The sequence below is a fragment of the Cervus canadensis genome, chromosome Y (assembly GCF_019320065.1).
Source record: "Cervus canadensis isolate Bull #8, Minnesota chromosome Y, ASM1932006v1, whole genome shotgun sequence".
In the NCBI taxonomy this organism is placed as follows: domain Eukaryota; kingdom Metazoa; phylum Chordata; class Mammalia; order Artiodactyla; family Cervidae; genus Cervus; species Cervus canadensis.
In genome coordinates this window covers 577505-602351 of record NC_057420.1, presented here as the reverse complement: position 1 = coordinate 602351, position 24847 = coordinate 577505, and the positions used below count along the sequence as shown (strand labels likewise).

General features: G+C 38.8%; 1 pseudogene; it reads left to right on the top strand.

Moving 5' to 3' along the window:
- The first annotated feature begins 3030 nt into the window (after positions 1 to 3030).
- On the top strand, positions 3031 to 22275 carry LOC122436372 (annotated as a pseudogene).
- Positions 22276 to 24847: the final 2572 nt, after the last annotated feature.

Here is a 24847-nt window from a genome sequence, read left to right as displayed (position 1 = left end):
CTTTTTTGTCACAACTACTTTCTTCGTTTATGTCCATAAGTTTGTTATCCAAAGTTCTTCTGACTGAATTCCTTGAATGGTAGACATATCGGCATCCCCACAGTCAGCTGTTCTTCTATATCTTTCTTTATATTTGATTTCAATTTTACCTTCAGTGTTGTTACTTTTTATTTCTTTGCTGCACTCATATTCATTGGTCAGTTCTCTTTTGAGACTGTCCATATGGGTTTATCACTGGGAGATAAGGAGGCAGCATAACTACTTCTTTGCTGTTTGTATATGAGCTGAATAACAGATTTGCCGTGACCAATCTCTGACAGACTTGTTAAAAATTATTTATGTAATTTGGTTATGCCAGATCTTTAATTGTGGCATCCAAAAGCTTAGTTGCAGCATATGGGATCTAGTTCCCTGACCAGGGATTGCACCTGGACCCTTTGCATTGGTAGCGCAGAGTCTTAGCTGCTGGACCACCAGGAAAGTCCCTCTGACAGACTTTGAAACAAATGATGTTTGGTCAGTAATCATGATGCATGTCTTTTTATTATGTAGCAATTGTGTACTGAAGAGCTAGCAGTGGAGTTTGTACTTTTACGCATTTACTCACAGGTGATGCCAGTGATGCCATCACTGACTCAGTGGACTCGAGTTTGAGCCAGTTCCGGGAGTTGGTGATCGACAGGGAAGCCTGGCATGCTGTGGTCCATGGGACTGCAAAGTAGAGCATGACTGAGCGACTGGACTTAACTGAATATACCATGGAATGTAAAACTTGAACTGCATTTTTAGGGAACTGGTGTTATTTAACTGTGGTAACTGAAATTCATATATATTGAAGCATGTGAGGCAGAGGCTGCTGGTTCTTTGGTAAGACGTGAGTTTTTTCTCCTTATATGTTGCTTTTCCTCCATGAGCCCTAGTTTTCCTATTATGAACTGGGTTAACATCACAAACCTTGAAGGGTTGTATTGAAGATTAAATAAAATAATGGTAGGCATTTAGCACAGAGTTTCTCATATACAGGTTATTTAATACATGATAGTTATAAATGATGATGGTGCTAACCACCATCATCATGCTGCAATTTTCTGTATTTGTACACATACAGTTTTTAGTCAAACTACCCAATTCTTTTTTGAGCATTTTTCTTCCTCTTATAATAATCTCAGAAATCATCTGAGTCCTCCCAGTTTCTGCTGATCATTTTTTAAAAAGTATGATGCCACATGGATGAAATGTTCCATTAAGATATATGTGTTACAGAGGGAAGAGGGAGACTTTTTTTCACCATGTATGTAAGACATATGCTCTCTTTTGAATAACTTATCAGATACTATTTTTCTTTTATATGTGTGCCATATTTTATTTTGACTCAACAAATATCTATTAGGCATTTGCTGTATAGGTAAGCATTGTTCTTCTCTGGTAAGAGTGTTTAGTAGTTGATTTATCTTAAAAATTTGCATATGGACATTTTTCATTGTTTTGATATTCTACTTCTTCTCAGTGATTAAAAAAAAAAAAAAAAAGAATAGGGACTTCTCTGGCAGCCCAGTGATACCAATTGATCTGGTCAGTAGCTCTCTATTATATTCTTAGAAAGGGAGCTTTCTAGAGTGAATGAAATGCATTAACCAGTACTAGACAATCTGGAAAACAGAAGTCCAAATACTTAATTAAGGGTATAAGTTTAAGAAAAGGAGTTATTCTTTGTAAATATGTTCTATATCCATAAGTTATTAAGTTTTCCTATTCTGAACATCATAATCTGGTGAAATACCTAGCACTATGGAAAACATATACAACAGAAACACAATACCATACCTACTTTTCATCAACAACTACAATATTTTTAGAGTTCTGCCAACACTGAATTTAATACCTAACTAGAAGTTATAAAGACACCAGAAAACTCTCCAAACTCCACTTAATTTCTCATCATGCAAAATTCTATTCATCAAAAAGACTTAGCTTCCCTCAAATTAAAAACTTTGTACTTTGGTTAAAAAAAAGTTTTCTTAAAATAATTCAACCTTGGTTTCGCCCAAGATGGAAGAAGAATAGGACAGAGAGACCACTTTCTCCCCCACAAATTCATCAAAAGATCATTTGAATACTGAGCAACTTCCACAAAACAACTTCTGCTTGTTGGCAGAGGACATCAGGCACCCAGAAAGGCAGTTCATTCTCTTCAAAAGGAGATAGGGGAAAATATAAAAGACAAAAAGAGAGACAAAAGAGTTAAGGATGGAGACCCATCACGGGGAGGGAGGCATGAAGGAGGAGAAGTTTCCAAACATCAGGAAACCCTCTCACCAGCATGTGTGTGGGGAGATTTGGAATCTCAGAGGGCACCATAACCAGGAGAAAACACACACACACACACACAAAATATGCACCTAACCACAACTGCCAGCAGAGAAGCAGCCCAGATACTTGTGTTTGCCACCAGTGAGTGGGGTTTGGACACGGAGATGCAGGCTGCATGTTTACGGTAAGGACCAGGCCTGAATGCCCTGAGGACAATCTGAGGGAGCTAACATCTGAAAGCAACCCAAACTGTGGGATAGCTGGAGAAAAAAAAAAAAAAAGAGAGAGAGAGACAATTTTCCCCAAAAGACTCACAGAACAAAGGATTGAGCGAATACCAAAGGAGAGCTAGCCCGCTGTGTACAGGCCTCTCCCCCCTGCAGGAGGCAGAGAGGCAGGCATGCCACAGCCAGAGCCTGAAGGCAAGGGGCAATCTCAGTCCCAGAGACCTGTATCCTCCACCAAACTATGAGTAGGCTCCCAGTTGCTAACCACATCTTCCTAGGATCCTGGATGGCTGACATCTGCCAGGAGGGTCACAACCTGAGATCAGCTCCCTAGAGGAGACACACAGGACGCCTGAGACAGGGCTCTTGCAGCAAACCTGGGAAACCAAGCAGCTGGGACAGGGGAGGTAATTAAGATGCACAGTCCACCTGGGATAGTGTGCTCACGAAGCACATGATCACCTGAGCTGCTCGAACATGGGAAGGGCACAAAATGCATGCCGAGCCGAGTCTGTGCCCTTGCGGAGTACCCGAGAACCTGCAGCTGAGCAGCTTAGACATGCATGAAACACAGGGTCCGCTTTGGACAGTACCCCGACAGAGAACCTGGAGCCTGAGCTGTGTAGACCCGGAAAGCACAGGCCACTGTGAGCTGGGGCAAACCCAGTGTGGCCCATACACTGCGAGCACTCCCCACACATGCCAGCGATATTTGTTTGCAAATACTGTGTTCCTCCCTCCCCACAACACAACTGAATGACTGAACCTAAATAAATGACCTTCACCCCCTTGTATCAGGGCAGAAATTAGTCACTGAAGTGACTTGCAAACAGAGGAAGCCAAAATAAAAAAAGAACAGGGGAAAGCTCTGGAAGTGACAGGTGCAACAGATTAAAACCCTGTAGTTAACATTGAGTAATCATTGGAAGAGGCCTATAGACCTTGAGAACAAGTACAAGCTGGAACAAATAATTTATTACTCCTTTAATTTAATTTTTATAACCTATTACCTTGCAAAAAAGACCCTATTTTTAAAACAAATTTCATATATATATATATATATATATATATATATATATATATATATATATAATTTTTGTGATTGATTTTGTTTTGTACTTTTAATATTATATTTTTGAGAGTCTAACCTCTACTCTAGATTTTTTAATCTTTGTATTTGGTATTTATTATCAATTTTGTACCTTTAAGAATCTAACTTCAGTATCCATTTTCACTTATGGATGTGATTACTGGCTTAATTGCTCTCTCTCTTTTTTTTACTTCCCCTCTTCTCCTCCTCCTGGTCACCTCTATCTCCCTCCTCCCTCTTCTCTTCTCCGTGTAATTCTGTGAACCTCTGTGGATGTCCCACACTGTGGAGAATTTTTTTTACCAATAACCTAGATGTTTTATCATATGTGCTGTATGGATGGAGAAGTCTTGAGGCTACTGTAAAAATAAGACTGAAAGCCAGAGGCAGGAGGCTAAAATCCAAACTCAAGAACACCAGAGAACTCCTGATTCCAGGGAAAATTAAGAGAAAAGAGCTCATCTAAAAGCCTCCATGCCTACCCTGAAACCAAGCTCCACCCAAAAGCCAACAAGTTCCACAGCAAGACATACCAGGCTAATTCTCCAGCAACACAGGAACACAGCCCTGAGCATTAAAGTACAGGCTGCCCAAAGGCATGCCAAAACCATAGACACCCCAAAACTTACTACTGGATCCTTCATTGCACTCCAGAGAGAAGAGATCCAGCACCACCCACCAGAACACAGATGCAAGCTCCCCTAACCAGGAAACCTTGACAAGCCACTCGTCCAACCCCACCCACAGGGAGCAACCTCTACAATAAAGAGGAACCACAAACTTCCAGTATACAGAAAGGCCACCCCAAACACAGCAATGGAAACAAAATGAAAAGGCAGAGAAATACTCAGCAGGTAAAGGAACATGATAAATGCCCACAAACACAAACAAAAGAGGAGGAGATAGGGAGTCTATCTGAAAAAGAATTCAAAATAATGATAGCTAAGATGATTCAAAATATTGAAAACAGAATGGAGTTACATATAAACACACTAGAGACAAGGATTGAAAAGATGCAAGAAATGTTTAACAAGGACCTAGAAGAAATAAAAAGGAGGCAATCAATAATGAATAGTGCAGTAACTGAGATCAAAAGGACTCTGGAGGGAACCAACAGTAGAATAACTAGGGAGAGAGAAGATAAGTGAGGTGGAAGATAGAATCGTGGAAATAAATGAAGCAGAGAGGAAAAAAGAAAAAAGAATTAAAAGAAATGAGAACAACCTCAGAGACATCTGGGACAATGTCAAATGCACCAACATCAACCTGCCTGACTTCACACTATACTACAAAGCTTCAGTCATCAAGACAGTATGGTATTGGCACAAGGACAAAAATATAGATCAATGGAACATAATACAAAGCCAAGAGATAAACCCACACACTTATGGACACTTTATCTTTGATAAAGGAGGCAAGAATATACAATGGAGAAAAGACAATCTCTTTAACAAGTGGTGCTGGGAAAACTGGTCAACCACCTGTAAAAGAATGAAACTAGAATACTTCTAACACCATACACAACATAAAACTCAAAATGGATTAAAGATCTAAATGTAAGACAGGAAACTATAAAACACCTAGAGGAAAACATAGGCAAAATACTCTGACATAAATCACAGCAAGATCTTCTAGAGTCACCTCCCAGAGTCATAGGAACAGAAGCAAAAATAAACAAATGGGATCTAATTAAACTGAAAAGCTTTTCCACAAAGAGGAAAACTATAAGCAATGTAAAAAGCCATCCTTCAGAATGGGAGAACATAATAGCAAACGAAGCACCTGACAAAGAATTAATCTCAAAAATATACAAGCAGCTCCTGGAGCTCAATTCTGGAAAAGAAACGACCAAATCAAAAAGTGGGCCAAAGAACTAAACAGAAATTTCTCCAAAGAAGACATACAGATGGCTAACAAACACATGAAAAGATGCTCAACATCACTCATTATCAGAGAAATGCAAATCAAAACCACAGTGAGGTACCACTGCACGCCAGTCAGGATGGCTGCTATCCAAAAGTCTACAAGCAATAAATGCTGGAGAGGGTGTGGAGAAAAGGGAACCCTCTTACACTGTTGGTGGGAATGCAAACTGGTACATCCCCTATGGAGAACACTGTGGAGATTTCTTAAAAAACTGGAAATAGAACTGCCATGCAACCCAGCAATCCCAGTGCTGGGCATACACACCAAGGAAACCAGAATTGATAGAGACATGTGTACCCCAATGTTCATTGCAGCACTGTTTACAACAGCCAGGACTTGGAAGTAACCTAGATGCCCATCAGCAGACGAATGGATAAGAAAGCTGTAGTACATACACATAGTGGAATATTACTCAGCCATTAAAAAGAATTCATTTGACTCAGTTCTAATGAGGTGGATGAAACTGGAGCCTATTATACAGAGTGAAGTAAGTCATAAAGAAAAAGAGCAATACAGTATATTAACACCTATATATGGAATTTAGGAAGATGGTAACGATGACCCTATATGCGAGATAGCAAAAGAGACAACAGATATAATGAACAAACTTTTGGACTCTATGGGACAACACGAGGGTGGGATGATTTGAGAATATAGCATTGAAACATGTATACTGCCATATGTGAAAGAGACCACCAGTCCAAGTTCTATACATGAAACAGGGCACTCAAATCCAGTGCAATGGAACAAAGCTGAGGGATGGGATGGGGGGGTTCAGGATGAGGGACACATGTACACCCATGGCTGATTCATGTGAATGTATGGCAAAAACCACCACAATACTGTAATTAGCCTCCAATTAAAAAATTAAAAATAAAGTAATTCAACCTTTTGAAGAACACTTCCAAACAATAACTCAATTATATTAACTTTAAAGTACCTAAAAAGTATAAAAACACATTTGCCAGTTGTAAATGAATGTGGCTGGATTATAAATTCTCAAAAAAAAAATGTTGAGTTCTAAAACACTACTGATTTTAACATATAAATGGGAAAAATATGCACCATTAGTTCTTATGAAAATTTTCAATATGAAAATAAATTGACAAATGAAATCCAATGTCATTTATATTGATAATTTGAATTTCAAGGGACATTTACAATAAAGTATAACAATATTTTTGAGATAATTTTACCTAATTTAAACTCTGAATAAGTGCTTAGATGAACGCATTAGGAACAATCTGAATTTAGGAGAGACTTAGGGGTATAAATTCTGATATCATCTAGTGTTTTTACCAATTAATGGTAGCAACAAGGGAATGCCTCAAACTGAATATGCCTTATTAATGCCTTGGTAACAGTCACACTTTCAGATAAGTCAAATGAAAAATTGTCAACCAACTGGTTAATGTATTCAGCACAGGTGTTCATTATTTATTTTTCAGTTATTTGGACCTTTCCTCCTTGCAGTACAGCTTGTTACAGAAATTATATTTTTTATTTTGATATATGCACTTTATTGTAAGGTCATTCATTTTCTTCTTGTTTTAATTTTTTGGCCACATCACATGGCATGTGGAATCTCAGTTCCCTGATAGGGATCCAACTTCTGCCTTTTGCACTGGAAGCATGGAGTCTTAACCACTGGACTGTCAGGGAAATCCCAAGCCATTTACTTTTGATTTGCACAGTATATGCTACACAGTTACCCATCTGTTAATTTCTGCAAATAAATGTTTAATGATTATGAATAAGATTTACAAAAAATCAGACTGTTCAAAAGTTGCTGTTCCAAAAACCAGGAATATAAAAAACCCACTGTAATCAATTTTAAATTGATGCAATACAACATACTGATAGATTTATTCCCTTATTTGTAAAAAACTTAACATGTTAACAGCACAGTAGAATATAGCTGAAATGTCAATCTCTTGTCATATTTCTCCAAGGAAAAAATATAAGGTGATGTAGAGCAGATACTGTTGGCTGTCTTTTTAACAACCATATCCTATTCCTCAGCACCATAAGAGTTGCAATTTTGATCCAATATTAGGCACCCAGAACTAGGGGATGGATCATGGCTGATTAAAACCAACTTTGGTAATTTTACTGTCCTTTGTTAGTGACTGATTTAAAAGTGAGCAGGTTATCCAGTTTAAGCCAATGAGATAAGGGTGAACCTGGGGCTTTGGTAAAGACTCCCCAGTATAACATTATAACAGAAAAAAAAAACAACACACACACACACACACACACACACACACACACGTTAGGAAAAAAAACTCCCCCCACCCCTTGTTTCACATTTAGAGGTTTCTGTTGTGTGAAAACCTGTTCAGAATCAAGGCAATCATTTTGTAACTCTGGACGGAAAGCTAAGAAAAGTTCAGGGCAGCTACCCCAAGATGGATGTGATTAAGATTCTCAATTAGCAAATTATGTAACAATCAACCAACCCACCTACCAGCCTACCGTCCCAACTACCCATATATCTACTCATTTAAACCACTTTTAATTGGACACTGTGTCACTTGTAGTCTAAAACAAACTTGCTATTACACAGTGGTAAACCATAGATTCCTGTAAATAATAAAACTTACAAGTGATTTTCAGTTTTTAAAATTTTGTATTTCTTTCTTCTTACTGGTATTATTATATTTTTGTCAAAGAGGCTCATGCTACATTTATAAAATTCTAAATCTAAAATAAAATAAGTAGAATTTTCGATGACCATCACAATGTCTTTATTTTAGTATCAATCCATGAAAGAGTTGGTTCGTTTATAAGTCTAACAAGCAAGTTTTCATCCTGCTTTAATATTATCATATCAGAAAAGGGGAAACGATGTTCAGGATTATGCAAAAATGAAACAGGGCAGAAAAAGCACAAGTTCTTCCGAATATTTTAGAAACATAAAATCTCTTCTCACTAAAGAAACTATATGACATTATGCAATTAATAAGCAACCATCTTTCACCCTGAGCAAACTCCAGGATATGATGAAGGACAGGGAAGCCTGGCATTCATGGGGTCACTAAGAGTTGGACACACCTGAGAGACTGAACAACAATATCTTTCACCTAAGAACTCTGGGTTTTTGTGAATTAAGTGTGAATTAATGTATTGTGCTTTTTCATAGTCTGTTGAATGTTTAAAACCAGAAATAGTAGTTGTTTTTATTCTCTCACATAAACTACAAAAATATCCTGTGGGGTACTAACAACAGTCACAACAACTAAAGGATATTGGATTTATCCCTCATCTTCTATACACTGGAAGTTAGGCACTTTAATTCCCCATTATAGATATAACTACTTTACACTACTAAATAATATTCTAGCAAGTTAAATAAGTAAATGTACTTCTTTACGTGCTAGTCTTCACAAAGAAAATACTTTATGCACTTGGTTTAATGGTTCCCTTGATGCACATACATATATTTATCTGATGCCTGATATATACTTTGATATAATGGAAACAGCACAAACTTTTGAGTTATATAGATGTGGGTTCAAATCCTGCCTGTCGTATCTCTGACTCTCCCTGATGTAGCACAGATTAAGTGAAACTGAATGAAATAAAAAATGTAAGGAACTGAGTTATAGCAGTTGTCAGAAAGATAATATCCAATAAATGCTATAGTCCTTTTACTCTTCCCTTCAATAAGTCAATTGTAATAATCACATTATTTGTTTCAAAAAAAATTAATCTATGAATAGCAAAAGAATTTCTAGCCCAAATTACAGATTATCTAATTTATTACTAGCAGCATCCAAGGTAAAAAAGCACTCATAAAGCAAAACAATCTGGGTAGTTCTTTATAGAATTTCTGAGAATTGAACTTAAGCTATTTTATTTTAATATTCAGCCTAACTATGTTGTTATTATTGCTGTTTAGTCACTAAGTCATGTCCAACTCTTTGGTGACTCTATGGACCGTAGTCTGCCAGGCTCCTCTGTCTATGAGATTCTCCTGGCAAGAATACTGGAGTGCGTTGCCATTTCCTACTTCAGACGATCTTCCTAACCCAGGGATCAAACCTGCGTCTCCTGAATTGGCAGGCAGATTCTTTACTGCTGAGCCACCAGGGAAGCCCAACTATGCAATAACGAAAAAGCACTAACTTTCATAGTCAAAAGATCACTAAAACTCTTAGACTGAATACTTAAGAATTACTTATGAAAATAAGTAAAGTCAGCAATGACAAACAATGTGCTATCCAGTATGTTTACATTAGAATATGGTGTTACTGAGGAGCTAAGATGGCGGAGGAATAGGACGGGGAGACCACTTTCTCCACCACAAATTCATTGAAAGAATATTTGAATGCTGAGCAAACTCCACAAAACAACTTCTGAATGCTGGCAGAGGACATCAGGCACCCAGAAATGCAGCCCATTGTCTTCGAAAGGAGATAGGACAAAATATAAAAGATAAAGAGACAAAAGAGCTAGGGGTGGAGATTCGTCCTGGGAAGGGAGTCTTACTACAGGAAGTTTCCAAACACCAGGAAACCCTCTCACCAGAGGGTCTGGGGGAAGTTTTTGAATCCCAGAGGGCAACCTAACTGGGAGGAAAAATAAATAAATAAAACCCACAGATCACATGCCTAAAGACAACTCCCAGCAGAAAAGTACCCCAGATGCTCGCATCCGCCACCAGCAAGTGGGGGCTGAACGGAGAGGAGCGGGCGGCATTGCTTAGGGCAACCTAAACTGTGGGATAGCAAGAGAGAGAGAGAGAGAATTAACCTGCAAAAAGCCCTAACCCAAGGCACTGCCAGCCCGTTCACAGAACAAAGGACTGAGCTTTACCAGAGAAGAGCTAGCTGGCTGCGGATGGGCCCATGCCCCGCCAGAGGCAGGGGGGAGGCAGGCGCCAACTAGAGCCTGAAAGGGGCAAACTCGGCCCCAGAGAGGGCATCCCCTACCACTGCAAACAGGCTTCCAGTTTCTAAGCAAAGACTTCCTGAAATTCTGGATGGTTGACATCCACCGGGAGGGTCGCAGCCAGAGATCAGCTCCCCAGAAGAGACACAAGGCACACCAGGCCGGGTGCACAGGGAAACTGAGGCTGGGACTGGGGAGGGGATAAGTCACACTGCACCTGAAGACAGTGCGCTCGTCAAGCACCTGGTTGCCTGAACTGCTCGGATCAGGTAAGGCACAAAACGCAGGCCCAACCGAGTCTGCACCTTTGTGGAGTACCCAAGAACCTGAACCTGAGTGGCTTAGACCTGAGAAGTGCACGCAACTCAGGGCCCGCTCCCTGTAGAGCAACCTGAAGCCTGAGCAGTGTAGACAGGGAAAGCACACACACCGTGAACAGGGGCAAACCCAGTATCGCTGAAACACTGTGAGTACTCCCCACACACACCAGTGATATTTGTTTGCAGTGTTACTCCCTCCACACAGCACAACTGAATACAAGTGAACCTAAACAAGAGACCACCTCCGACCCCTTATGTCAGGGCGGAAATTAGACACTGAAGAGATCAGCAAATAGAAGCCAAATAAGCAAAGGGAACTGCTTTAGAAATGACAGGTGCAACAGATTAAAATTCCTGTAGTTAATACCAACTACACTGGAAGGGGCCTATAGATATTGAGAAGTATAAGCTGGAACAAGGAACTATCTGAAACTGAACTGAACCCACACTGCCGACAACAGCTCCAGAGAAATTCCTAGATATATTTTTAATATTATTATTTTTTTTAATTAAAAATTTTTTCTTCTTCTTTCTTAAGTTCTCTATTACTCCTTTAATTTTCATTTTTATAACCCACTATTACCTTGCAAAAAAAAGAAAGACCCTATTTTTAAAGCAAACTTCATATATATTGCTCATACTTTTTGTGTTTTGGTTTTTTTAATAATGTATTTTAAGAGTCTAACCTTTTCACTAGATTTTTAATCTTTTTTTTTTTTAGTATTTGATATCAATTTTGTACATTTAAGAATCCAATCTTCAGTAACCATTTTTACTCAGGAGTGTGCTTACTGGATTGATGACAGTCTCCCCCTTTTGACTCTCCTTTTTCTCCGCCAGATCATCTCTATTTCCTCCCTCCCCCTTCTCTTCTCAATCCAATTCTGTGAATCTCCATGGGTGTTCTGGGCTGCGGAGAACACTTAGGGAACAGAGTACTGCCTACATCTGTTTCTCTCCTCATGATTCCCCCTTTTTTCTCCTCCTGCTCACCTCTATCTCTTTCCTCCCTCTCCTCTTCTTCATCTGTGAACCTCTCTGGGTGTCCCTCACAGTGGAGAATCTTTTAACCATTAACCTAGAAGTTTTATTATCAGTGCTGTATGGATGGAGAAGTCTTGAGGCTACTGGAAGAATAAGACTGAAAACTAGAGGCAGGAGGCTTAAGCCCAAAACCTGAGAACACCAGAGAACTCCTGACTCCAGGGATCATTAATTAATAAGGGATCATCCAAAAGCCTCCATACCTATACTGAAATAAACCACCACCCAAGAGTCACCAGAGCAAGACATAACATGCAAATTCTCCAATAACATAGGAACACAGCCCTGAGCATCAATATGCAGACTGCCAAAAGTCATACCAAACCCATAGACATATCAAAACTCACTACTGGACACTCCATTGCACTCCAGAGAGAAGAAATCCAGATCCAGCCACCAGAACACTGGTGCAAGTTCCCTAAGGAGGAAAACTTGACAAGCCAATTGTCAAACCCCACCCACTGGGAGGAACCTCCACAATAATGAGGAATCACAAATTACCAGAATACAGAAAGGCCACTCCAAACATAGCAATCTAAACAAGATGAAAAGGCAGAGAAATACTCAGCAGGAAAAGGAACATGAAAAATGCCCACCAAGCCAAACAAAAGAGGAGGAGATAGGGAAGTTACCTAAAAAAGAATTTAGAATAATGATAATAAAAATGATCCAAAATCTTGAAAACAAACTGGAGTTAGAGATAAATAACCTTGAGAAAAGGATTGAGAAGATGCAAGAAATGTTTAACAAGGACCTGGAAAAAATAAAAAAAGAATCAATTAATAATGAATAATGCAATAAATGAGATCAAAAACACTATGGAGGGAACCAACAGGAGAATAACTGAGGCAGAAGATAGGATAAGTGAGGTACAAGATAGTATGGTGGAAATAAATGAAGCAGAGAGGAAAAAAGAAAAAAGAATCAAAAGAAGTGAGGACAACCTCAGGACCTCTGGGACAATGTGAATTGCCCCAATATTCAAATCACAGGAGTCCCAGAAGAAGAAGACAAAAAAATAGGCCATGAGAAAATACTCGAGGAGATAACAGTTAAAAACTTCCCTAAAATGTTGAAGGAAATAGTCACACAAGTCCAAGAAAACCAGAGAGTCCCAAACAGGATGAACCCAAGGCGAAACACCCCAGGACATATATTAATCAAATTAACAAAGGTCAAACACAAAGAACAAATAATAAAAGCAGCAAGGGAAAAACAGCAAATAACACAAAAAAGGGATTCCCATAGAGATAACAGCTGATCTTTCAATAGAAACTCTTCCGGCCAGAAGGGAATGGCAGGACATACTTAAAGTAATGAAAGAGAATAACCTAGAGCCCAGATTACTGTACCCAGCAAGGATCTCATTCAGATATGAAGGAGAATTCAAAAGCTTTACAGACAAGCAAAAGCTGAGAGAATTCAGCACCACCAAACCAGCTCTTCAACAAATTCTAAAGGATCTTCTCTAGACAGGAAACACAGAAAGGTTGTATAAACGTGAACCCAAAACAACAAAGTAAATGGAAACGGGACCACACCTATCAATAATTATCTTAAATGTAAATGGGTTGAATGCCCCAACCAAAAGACAAAGATTGGCTGAATGGATACAAAAACAAGATCCCTATATATGCTGTCTACAAGAGACCCACCTCAAAACAAGAGACACATACACACTAAAAGTGAAGGGCTGGAAAAAATATTTCACGCAAACGGAGAACAAAAGAAAGCAGGAGTCGCAATACTCATATCAGATAAAATAGACTTTCAAATAAAGGCTGTGAAAAGAGACAAAGAAGGACACTACATAATGATCAAAGGATCAATCCAAGAAGATATAACAATTATAAATACATATGCACCCAACATAGGAGCACCACAATATGTAAGGCAAATGCTAAGAAGTATGAAAGGGGAAATTAACAATAACACAACAATAGTGGGAGACTTTAATATCCCACTCACACCCATGAATAGATCAACTACATAGAAAATTAACAAGGAAACACAAACTTAAAATGACAGAATGGACCAGCTAGACATAAATGATATAAATGATATCTACAGGACGTTTCACCCCAAAACAATCAATTTCACCTTTTTCTCAAATGCACATGGAACCTTCTCCAGAATAGATGACATCCTGGGCCATAAGTCTACCCTTGTCAAAAAAACAAGAAATCATTCCAGTCATCTTTTCTGACCGCAGTGCAGTAACATTAGATCTCAATTACAGGAAAAAAAAGTATTAAAAATTCCAATATATGCAGGCTAAATAACACACTTCTGAATAACCAACAAATCATAGAAGAAATTAAAAAACAAATCAAGATATGAATAGAAATGAATGAAAATGAAAACACAACAACCCAAAACCTATGGGAAACTTTAACAGCAGTACTAAGGGGAAGGTTCATAGCAATACAGGCTTACATCAAGAAAGAAGAAAAAAGTCAAATAAATAACCTAACTCTACACCTAAAGCAACTAGAGAAGGAAGAAATGAAGAACCCCAGGGTTAGGAGAAGGAAAGAAAGCTTAAAAATTAGGGCAGAAATAAATACAAAAGAAACAAAAAAGAACATAGCAAAAATCAATAAAACCAAAAGCTGGTTCCTTAAAAGGTAAATAAAATAGACAAACTGTTAGCCAGACTCATCAAGAAACAAAGAGAGAAGGATCAAATCAACAAAATTAGAAATGAAAATGGAGAGATCACAACAGAAAACAGAGAAATACAAAGGATCATAATAGACTACTCCCAGCAGCTATATGCTAAAAAAAATGGACAACTTGGAAGAAATAGACAAATTCTTAGAAAAGTATAACTTTCCAAAACTAAACCAGGAAGAAACAGAAAATCTTAACAGATAATCACAAGCACGGAAATCGAAACTCTAATGAGAAATCTTCCAGCAAACAAAAGCCCAGTACCAGATGGCTTCACAGCTGAATTCTACCAAAAATTTAGAGAAGAGCTAACACCTATCTTACTCAAACTCTTCCAGAAAATTGCAGAGGAAGGTAAACTTCCAAACTCATTCTATGAGGCAGCCATCACTCTAATACCAAAACCAGACAAAGATGCCACAAAAAAAGAAAACTACAGGCCAATATCACTGATGAACATAGATGTAAAAATCCTTAACAAAATTCTAGCAAACAGAATCCAACAACGTATTTAAAAGATCATACATCATGACCAAGTGGGCTTTATCCCAGGAATGAAAGGATTCTTTAATATCCACAAATCAATCAATGTAATACACCACATTAGCAAATCGAAAGATAAAAACCATATGATTATCTCAATAGATGCAGGAAAAGCCTGTGACAAAATTCAACATCCATTTATGATAAAAAAAACTCCCCAGAAAGCAGGAATAGAAGGAACATACCTCAACATAATAAAAGCTATATATGACAAGCCCACAGCAAACATTATCCTCAATGGTGAAAATTTGAAAGCATTTCCCCTGAAATCAAGGAAAAGACAAGGGTGCCCACTCTCACCACTACTATTCAACATAGTTTGGGAAGTTATAACCACAGCAATAAGAGCAGAAAAAGAATAAAAGGAATCCAGATAGGAAAAGAAGAAGTGAAACTCTCGCTGTTTGCAGATGACATGATCCTCTACATAGAAAACCCTAAAGACTCTAACAAAATTACTAGAGCTAATCAATGAATATAGTAAATTTGCAGGCTATAAAATCAACACACAGAAATCCCTTTCATTCCTATAAACTAAAAATGAGAAAACAGAAAGAGAAATTAAGGAAACAATACCAGTCACCATTGCAACAAAAAGAATAAAATACTTAGGAATATATCTACCTAATGAAACCAAAGACCTATACATAGAAAACTATAAAACACTGATGAAAGAAATCAAAGAGGACACAAATAGATGGAGAAATATACCATGTTCATGGATTGGAAGAATCAATATTGTGAAAATGACTATACTACCCAAAGCAATCTATAGATTCAAGGCAATGCCTATCAGGCTACCAACAGTATTTTTCACAGAACTAGAACAAATAATTTCACAATTTGTATGGAAATACAAAAAACCTCAAATAGCCAAAGTAATCTTGAGAAAGAAGAATGGAACTGGAGGAATCCACCTGCCTGACTTCAGACTCTACTACAAAGCCACAGTCATCAAGACAGTATGGTACTGGCACAGAGAAAGAACTATAGATCCATGGAACAAAATAGAAAGCCCAGAGATTAATCCATGTACCTATGGACACCTTATCTTCGACAAAGGAGGCAAGAATATACAATGGAGAAAAGACAAACTCTTAAACAAGTGGTTCTGGGAAAACTCGTCAACCACTTGTAAAAGAATGAAACTAGAACACTTTCTAACACCATACACAAAAATAAACTCAAAATGGATTAAAGATCTAAATGTAAGACCAGAAACTATAAAACTCCTAGAGGAGAATATAGGCAAAACACTCTCCGACATAAATCACAGCAAGATCCTCTATGACCCACCTCCCAGAATATTGGAAATAAAAGCAAAACTAAACAAATGGGACCTAATGAAACTTAAAAGCTTTTGCACTACAAAGGAAACTATAAGTAAGGTGAAAAGACAGCCCTCAGATTGGGAGAAAATAATAGCAAATGAAGCAACAGACAAAGGATTAATCTCAAAAATATACAAGCAACTCCTGCAGCTCAATTCCAGAAAAATAAATGACCCAATCAAAAGATGGGCCAAGGAACTAAACAGACATTTCTCCAAAGAAGACATACAGATGGCTAACAAAGACATGAAAACATGCTCAACAACACTCATTATTAGAGAAATGGAAATCAAAACCACAATGAGGTACCATTACACTCCAGTCAGGATGGCTGCTATCCAAAAGTCTACAAGCAATAAATGCTGGAGAGGGTGTGGAGAAAAGGGAACCCTCTTACACTGTTGGTGGGAATGCAAACTAGTACAGCCACTATGGAGAACAGTATGGAGATTTCTTAAAAAACTGGAAACAGAACTGCCATATGACCCAGCAATACCACTTCTGGGCATACACACTGAGGAAACCAGAAATGAAAGGGACATGTGTACCCCAGTGTTCATCGCAGCACTGTTTACAATAGCCAGGACATGGAAGCAACCTAGATGCCCATCAGCAGATGAATGGATAAGAAAGCTGTGGCACATATACACAGTGGAATATTACTCAGCCATTAAAAAGAATACATTTGAATCAGTTCTAATGAGGTGGATGAAACTGGAGCCCATTTTATAGAGTGAAGTAAGCCAGAAAGAAAATACCAATAGAGTATACTAACACATATATATGGAATTTAGAAAGATGGTAAAGGTAACCCTATATGCAGGACAGTAAAAGAGTCACAGATGTATAGAACAGACTTTTGGACTCTGTGGGAGATGGCGAGGGTGGGATGATCTGAGAGAATAGCATTGAAACATGCATATTATCAGTTGTGAAACAGATCGGCAGTCCAGGTTTGATGCATGAGACAAGTGCTCAGGGCTGGGACACCAGGATGACCCAGAAGGATGGGATGGGGAGGGAGGTAGGAGGTGGGTTCAGGATGGGGAACACATGTAAATCCATGGTTGATTCATATCAATGTATGGCAAAAAACACTACAATATTGTAAAGTAATTAGCCTCCAACTAATATAAATAAATGAAAGAAAAAAATAAAAAAGAATATGGTGTTACTGACTTGCCATGTATCAATACTTTGAGGTATTTTCCAAAAAGTGGTGATGATTTTGCACTGATCTACTTGCATCCTTGCCCTATCCTCCCTGTAATCAAAGATTAAAAATCAAAAGGCTACTGGTTATAGCTATAATACTGTTTGTAGCCAAGAGACAGTCACTGTTCTTCCTTGATGAAATATCAAGCAACATATATGAGAATCAAATCACAGATTTTATCCTAATAAACGTCAACTCCATCAGCCTACTCATCTGGTCTAAAATGGGAACAGAAGTAATAACACTTCTGCATTCATATCATTACAAAGCTATCTTTACATGGTATTTTGGAAATTTACCAAAATAGTAAAAACAATATTCTACATAGGAAATATACCAGGGATTGAGGTTTGACTTCTCTCTATGCTTCATGTAGCTAAATACAATAATCTCTTGGTGTCAGTGACCATTTAAGTATAAGATTTTCAATATTTTGACATTTGGTCAGACTGTGAGTTTGACTTGCATATGCTGAGAGAGTAGTGTACAAGATCAAGATAATTAATAACAAATTAAATGATTGCCCAGCATTTGCATATAATTACAAGATACTCAGAAGTGATAATAACTTCCTTTATGAAAAAAAATGCTCATTAAGTGAGCCTAAGGATAAGTAGAAAATTACAATTAACTTGTGGTATATGGCTACGGACAGAAAACACATGACTCTAAACAGAAAACAGACTCTTAAAAAAAAGTCAATGGAAAGGAAGACATAAAACTTCCTCTTTGCAGAAAACATAGCTGTCTATGCAAAAATCCCAAGGAATCTACACAAAAATTCCTAGAATAAGCAAGTTAATTAAGATTTAAGGATACAAGATGAATGCATAAAAACCAACTATATTTCTAGATACTAATAAGGAACATGTGAAAACCAAAGTGAAAAAGGCAATACTACTTACAATAGTACTTGCTCCACACATGCTACACAACTGTGTACTTAGGTACACAATTAAAAAAAGATGTACAGGACTGGTATGTTGAGGCTGGCAGGGATACCCTGTCGAAGATAGCTGTGTCTCAGCCTCATGTTAGGACTGATATTACTAAGAACCCTGGAGTTTCCAACAGACAAATACTTGAATCTTTGAGTGAGGGCACAGCTGCCAACAGGGTGGAGTTGCATACTGTGAAATGCTTAGACATGGAAAGCCAAGAGCACCTCCGCTCCTGTGGGAGGCCCAGGCTCTGTGGCAGGCACCGCCCCTACTAGTCAGCTCATGAAGTCGTGTGAGAGTCAGTCTTTTTCATGATTCTAAGCCCTCTTCTTCTTCCTCCTTCTTCCCCTCCCCTCCCCCTGCTCCCGCCCCCTCCTATTGCTCCTCTTCCCCTCTGGTTTCTGTAGAAACTAAGTGTTCCTTTCCTGCCACGTCTTGCCTGGTCTCTGAAAAGCAGGCCAAAGTAAAGGAAGGGCTGGTTCCAGTTTTGGAGGATCCGGTAGCCATAAAAATTGTAGAGTAATTGGAAAACATAACCCTGGTTCATAAACTAGTGCCATGGCAAGTTCGTGGGCTGATTAATAAAGGAAACTGGTGCTACATTAACACTACACTGCAGTCATTGGTTGCTTGCCTTCCAATGTATCACCCCCCTTGTTTAACCTGAAGTTCATTCCCCTTTATTCAAAAGTGCAAAGGCCTTATAAGTTCACACTTATGATAGATAACTTTGTTTAGCTAATGTGAGTTTACTCTTATGGCAGTACCTCTAAAACCTATACAAGCTTTGTGGGATAAAATAATGAGGGATATGTGCCCCCTGGGAGAAATATCAACAACCTCAGATATGCAGATGATACCACTCTAATGGCAGAAAGTGAAGAGAAACTAAAGAGATTCTTGATGAAGGTGAAAGTGGAGAGTAAAAAACCTGGCTTAAAACTCAACATTAAAAAAAGCCCCTAAGATTATGGCATACAGTCCCATTAGTTCATGGCAAATAGAAGGGGGAAAAGTGGATGCAGTGACAGATTTTATTTTCTTGGGCTCCAAAATCACTGCAGACAGTGACTGCAGCCATGAAATTAAGAGACACTTGCTGCATGGAAACCTGTGCAAAAGCTATGGCAAACCTAGACAGCATATTAAAAAGCAGAAACATCACTTTGCCAACAAAGGTCTGTATAGTGAAACTATGGTTTTTCCAGTAGTCATGTATGGATGTGAGAGTTGGACCATAAAGAAGGCTGAGTGCAGAAAAAAATGATTCTTTTGAATTGTGGGGTTGGAGAAGACTGTTGACAGTTCCTTGGACTGCAAGGAGATCAAACCAGTCAATCTTAAAGAAAGTTCTTCCAAGGACTGACAATGGAGCTGAAGCTCCAATACTTTGGGCGGCTGATGGGAAGAGCTGATTCCTTGGAAAACACCCTGATGCTGGGACAAATAAGGAGAAGAGGATGGCAGAGAATGAGATGGTTAGAGAGCATCACTAACCCAATGGACATGAATTTGAGGAAAATCCAGGAGATAGTGGAGGATGGGAAACCTGGCATGCTGCAGTCCATGGGGCTGGACATGACTTAGCAACTGAACAATAACAACAAAATCCCTTCTGGAGCTGCTGTTGAACCCATGTGTATTTATAGACTTCAAACAGTTATCAAGTCAAACTTGTCTGAAAAGGGTCTACAAAAAATACTGCGAAGTCAGTTCAGTTCAGTTGCTCAGTCATGTCTGACTCTTTGCGACCCCATGAGCTGCAGCACACCAGGCCTCCCTATCCAACATCAACTCCTAGAGCCCACCCAAACTCACGTCCATTGAGTCAGTGATGCCATCCAACCATCTCATCCTCTGTCAGCCCCTTCTCCTCCTGCCCTCAATCCCTCCCAGCATCAGGGTCTTTTCAAATGAGTCAGCTCTTCTCATCAGGTAGCCAAAGTATTGGAGTTTCAGCTTCAACATCAGACCTTCCAATGAACACCCAGGGCTGATCTCCTTTAGAATTGACTGACTGGGACATGGAAGCATCCTAGATGTCCAGCAGATGAATGGATAAGGAAGCTATGGTACATATACACAATGGAATATTACTCAGTCATTAAAAAGAATTCATTTGAATCAGTTCAATTGAATAAATCAATGAGATGGATGAAACTGGAGCCCATTATACAGAGTAAAGTAAGCCAGAAAGATAAAGACCAATAAAATATACTAATGCATATATATGGAATTTAAAAAGATGGTAACAATAACCCTACATGCAAAACAGAAAAAGAGACACAGATGTACAGAACAGATTTTTGGACTCTGTGGGAGAAGGCAAGGGTGGGATATTCTGAGAGAACAGCACTGAAACAAGTATACTATCAAGGGTGAAACAGATCACCAGCCCAGGGTGGATGCATGAGACAAGTGCTCAGGGCTGGTGCACTGGGAAGACCCAGAGGGATGGGATGGGGAGGGAGGTGGGAGGGGGGATCAGGATGGGGAAAACATGTAATTCCATGGCTGATTCATGTGAATTTATGGCAAAAACCAGTACAATATTGTAAAGTAATTAGCCTCCAACTAATAAAAAAAAAAAAAAAAAAAAAAAAAAAAAAAAAGAATGGACTGGCTGGATCTCCTTGCAGTCCAGGGGACTGCAAGGGACTTCTCCAACACCACAGGTCAAAAGCATCAATTCTTCGGTGCTCAGCTTTCTTTATAGTCCAACTCTCACATCCATACGTGACTACTGGAAAAACCATAGCCTTGACTAGACAGACCTTTGTCAGCAAAGTAATGTCTCTGCTTTTTAATATGCTGTCTAGGTTGGTCATAAGTTTCCTTTCAAAGAGTAAGCGTCTTTTAATTTCATGGCTGCAGTCACCATCTGCAGTGATTTTGGAGCCCCCAAAAATAAAGTCTCTCACTGTTTCCACTATTTGCCATTAAGTGATACATAGGCTTTATCCTAAATGGACTTCACAAGATATGCTGAACTCAAAGAAAATTCTGTCACCAAATAATGAAAAAAACTTACTATTTCTAATGGGCCCAAAGTCCACGCAGTGAATGAAGACAAGCAGGATGAACCAGGTGAAGGAAATACGCATGAATGGGAGCAAGTGGGCCCCTGAAGTAAGACTTAGGTCATTTGCCAGGTGGATTTTGTTTACACTCCAATCACTGGGATTTTTGGTGTACACATCAGATCTGTGGTTTCCCAGCAAAATTCAAGAGTCCACCACCCTGCAGCCTTTCTTCATGTTGTAGCTAGTGTATTCAGTTCCACATGATACACACGGTCCAGGAAATTCTGGTGGCAAGATTGTATGTCTAGGATTACGCATCATCAAAACCAAACAAGAGGTTGAGATCAGTCAAAGAGTTACTCTGAAAAAACTCCCTCCTGTTCTCATGTTGCACCTGAAACAGTTTGTTTACCAAAAGACTGGTGAATGAATGTCAAAAGCTTATCAAAAATTTTGAATATCCTGTGGGCTTGAAAATTAATAAAGAACTGCTTTATTCAGGGGTTAAAAATAAAAAATTTAAATGCCACAGAATGTAGAAGCTATTTGCAGTTGTCTACCACCATGAGTGCAGCACCACAGGTGACCACTATACCACGGATATCCCAGATAGGTCTGAATGTCTGGCTGTGCATCAAGGGCCATTAGGTCGAGGTGATTAACCAGTACAAGGTGGTGAAAACCACTGCTGAGTACACTGCCCTCGTTCTGTATTACCACTCGGTGGACCTGATGTAGCCATCACTATGTGCACTCGATGCTGCTTGTAGAGAACCAAGTTTCACCAAGTACTCTCCTCTCTTCAGTGGCTCTTTAGAAAGAAATATTTTGTTGCAAAAATGGACTAAAATGAAAGAAGATGCCTTGGAGTTTGTGCACAACAGTTTATTTTGACTTCTAATTTCCAAATGAAAATCATTTGGTTAAAAACGACTGTGGCTCTACTTAAGAAAATACACACAATAAAACATATTTCTGAAATAAAGATGATTCCTGAAATAATACTGATTCCCAGTGTAATTGCATAGTAGAATAAATCCCGCACCACCAACACACACCAGTAAATTTATGAAAATGAATTTTATTTTTCTTAAAAAGTGATTTTTCTACTTCATCACATTTCTTCCCCTACCCTTTAGTTTTTGATAAATGATTAAAATGAGCCACCTATCAGAAGAGAAATAGTTCTTACTTCAGAAGATAAATAAATATAAAAAATAATTTACTGGTTCTTAACAGGAAAAAGGGCATTTAATAATTGTACGAAGAGAAGCTTCTTGAAAGTGAAGTGAAAATGAAAGTCACTCAGTCGTGTCCGACTTTTGCGACCCCATGGACTATGCAGTCCTTGGAGTTCTCCAGGCCAGAATACTGGAGTGGGTAGCTATTCCCTTCTCCAGGGGATCTTCCTGACACAGGGATTGAACCCAGGTTTCCCTCATTGCAGGCGGATACTTTATCAGCTGAGCCACTAGGGAAGTCCAAAAATACTGGAATGGAAACTGATTATATACATATTGCAGATCAAATATTTGAAATTAAGATGTTACTCACATAGATGGCTGATTGTAAATTCATTGCCATGAAAGGACTTCAAATTCCATTCATGTTTATGTGTACACATAGTGAAAAATGGGCAAAATAATGAAGATTGAAATTTTCCTGCCTCTACTGTTTAATTTTGCTATCTGCTTCTCTATAATGCTGCATCTTTAATTGTACACAGTCAGTGCTACCTAGGAGTATAAAGTTGTCATCCATCAATAAAAAAAAAACAAGTTGATTTTTAAAAAATATTTATCCTCATTTTAAAATAAGTTTTTTTTTTTAATTTTAAAATTGTCACCTTATCAGAAGATGAATGGATAAGGAAGTTGTTGTAATTGTACACAATGGAATATTCAGTTCAGTTCAGTTTAGTTGCTCAGCCGTGTCTGATTCCTTGCGACCCCATGAATCGCAGCACGCCAGGCCTCCCTGTCCATCACTGACTCCCATCGAGTCAGTAATGCCATCCACCCATTGCATCCTCTGTCGTCCCCTTCTCCTCCTGCTCCCAATCTCTCCCAGCATCAGGGCCATTTCCAATGAGTCAGCTCTTCGCATGAGGGGGCAAAAGTATTGGAATTTCAGCTTCAACATCAGTCCTTCCAATGAACACCCAGGACTGATCTTTAGGATTGACTGGATGGATCTCATTGCAGTCCAAGGGATTGTCAAGAGTCTTCTCCAACACCACAGTTCAAAAGCATCAATTCTTCAGTGCTCACCTTTCTTCACAGTCCAACTCTCACATCCAAACATGACAACTGGAAAAACCATAGCCTTGACTAGATGGACCTTTGTTGGCAAAGTAATGTCTCTGCTTTTTAATATGCTATCTAGGTTGGTCATAACTTTCCTTCCAAAGAGTAAGCCCCTTTTAATTTCATGGCTGCAATCACCATCTGCAGTGATTTTGGAGTCCCAAAAAATAAAGTCTGACACTGTTTCCCCATCTATTTCCTCATGAAGTGATGGGACCAGATGCCATGATCTTAGTTTTCTGAATGTTGAGCTTTAAGCCAACTTTTTCACTCTCCTCTTTCACTTTCATCAAGAACCTTTTAGTTCCTCTTCACTTTGTGCCATAAGGGTGGTGTCATCTGCATATCTGAGGTTATTGATATTTCTCCCGGCAATCTTGATTCCAGCTTGTGCTTCTTCCAGCCCAGCGTTTCTCATGATGTACTCTGCATATAATTTAAATAAGCAGGTTGACAATATACAGCCTTGGCATACTCCTTTTCCTATTTGGGACCAGTCTGTTTTTCCATGTCCAGTTCTAACTGTTGCTTCCTGACCTGCATACAGGTTTCTCAAGAGGCAGGTCAGGTGGTCTGGTATTCCCATCTCTTTCAGAATTTTCAACAGATTATTGTGATCCACACAGTCAAAGGCTTTGGCATAGTCAATAAAGCAGAAATAGATGTTTTTCTGGAACTCTCTTGCTTTTTAAATGATCCAGCGGATGTTGCCAATATGATCTCTGTTTCCTCTGCCTTTTCTAAAACCAGCTTGAACATCTGGAATTTCACAGTTCAGGTATTGCTGAAGCCTGGCATGGAGAATTTTGAGCATTACTTTACTAATGTGTGAGATGAGTGCAATTGTGCGGTAGTTTCAGCATTTTTGTGATTGCCTTTCTTTGGGATTGGAATGAAAACTGACTTTTTCCAGTCCTGTGGCCACTGCTGAGTTTTCCAGATTTGCTGGCATATTGAGTGCAGCGCTTTCACAGCATCATCTTTCATGATTTGAAATATCTCAA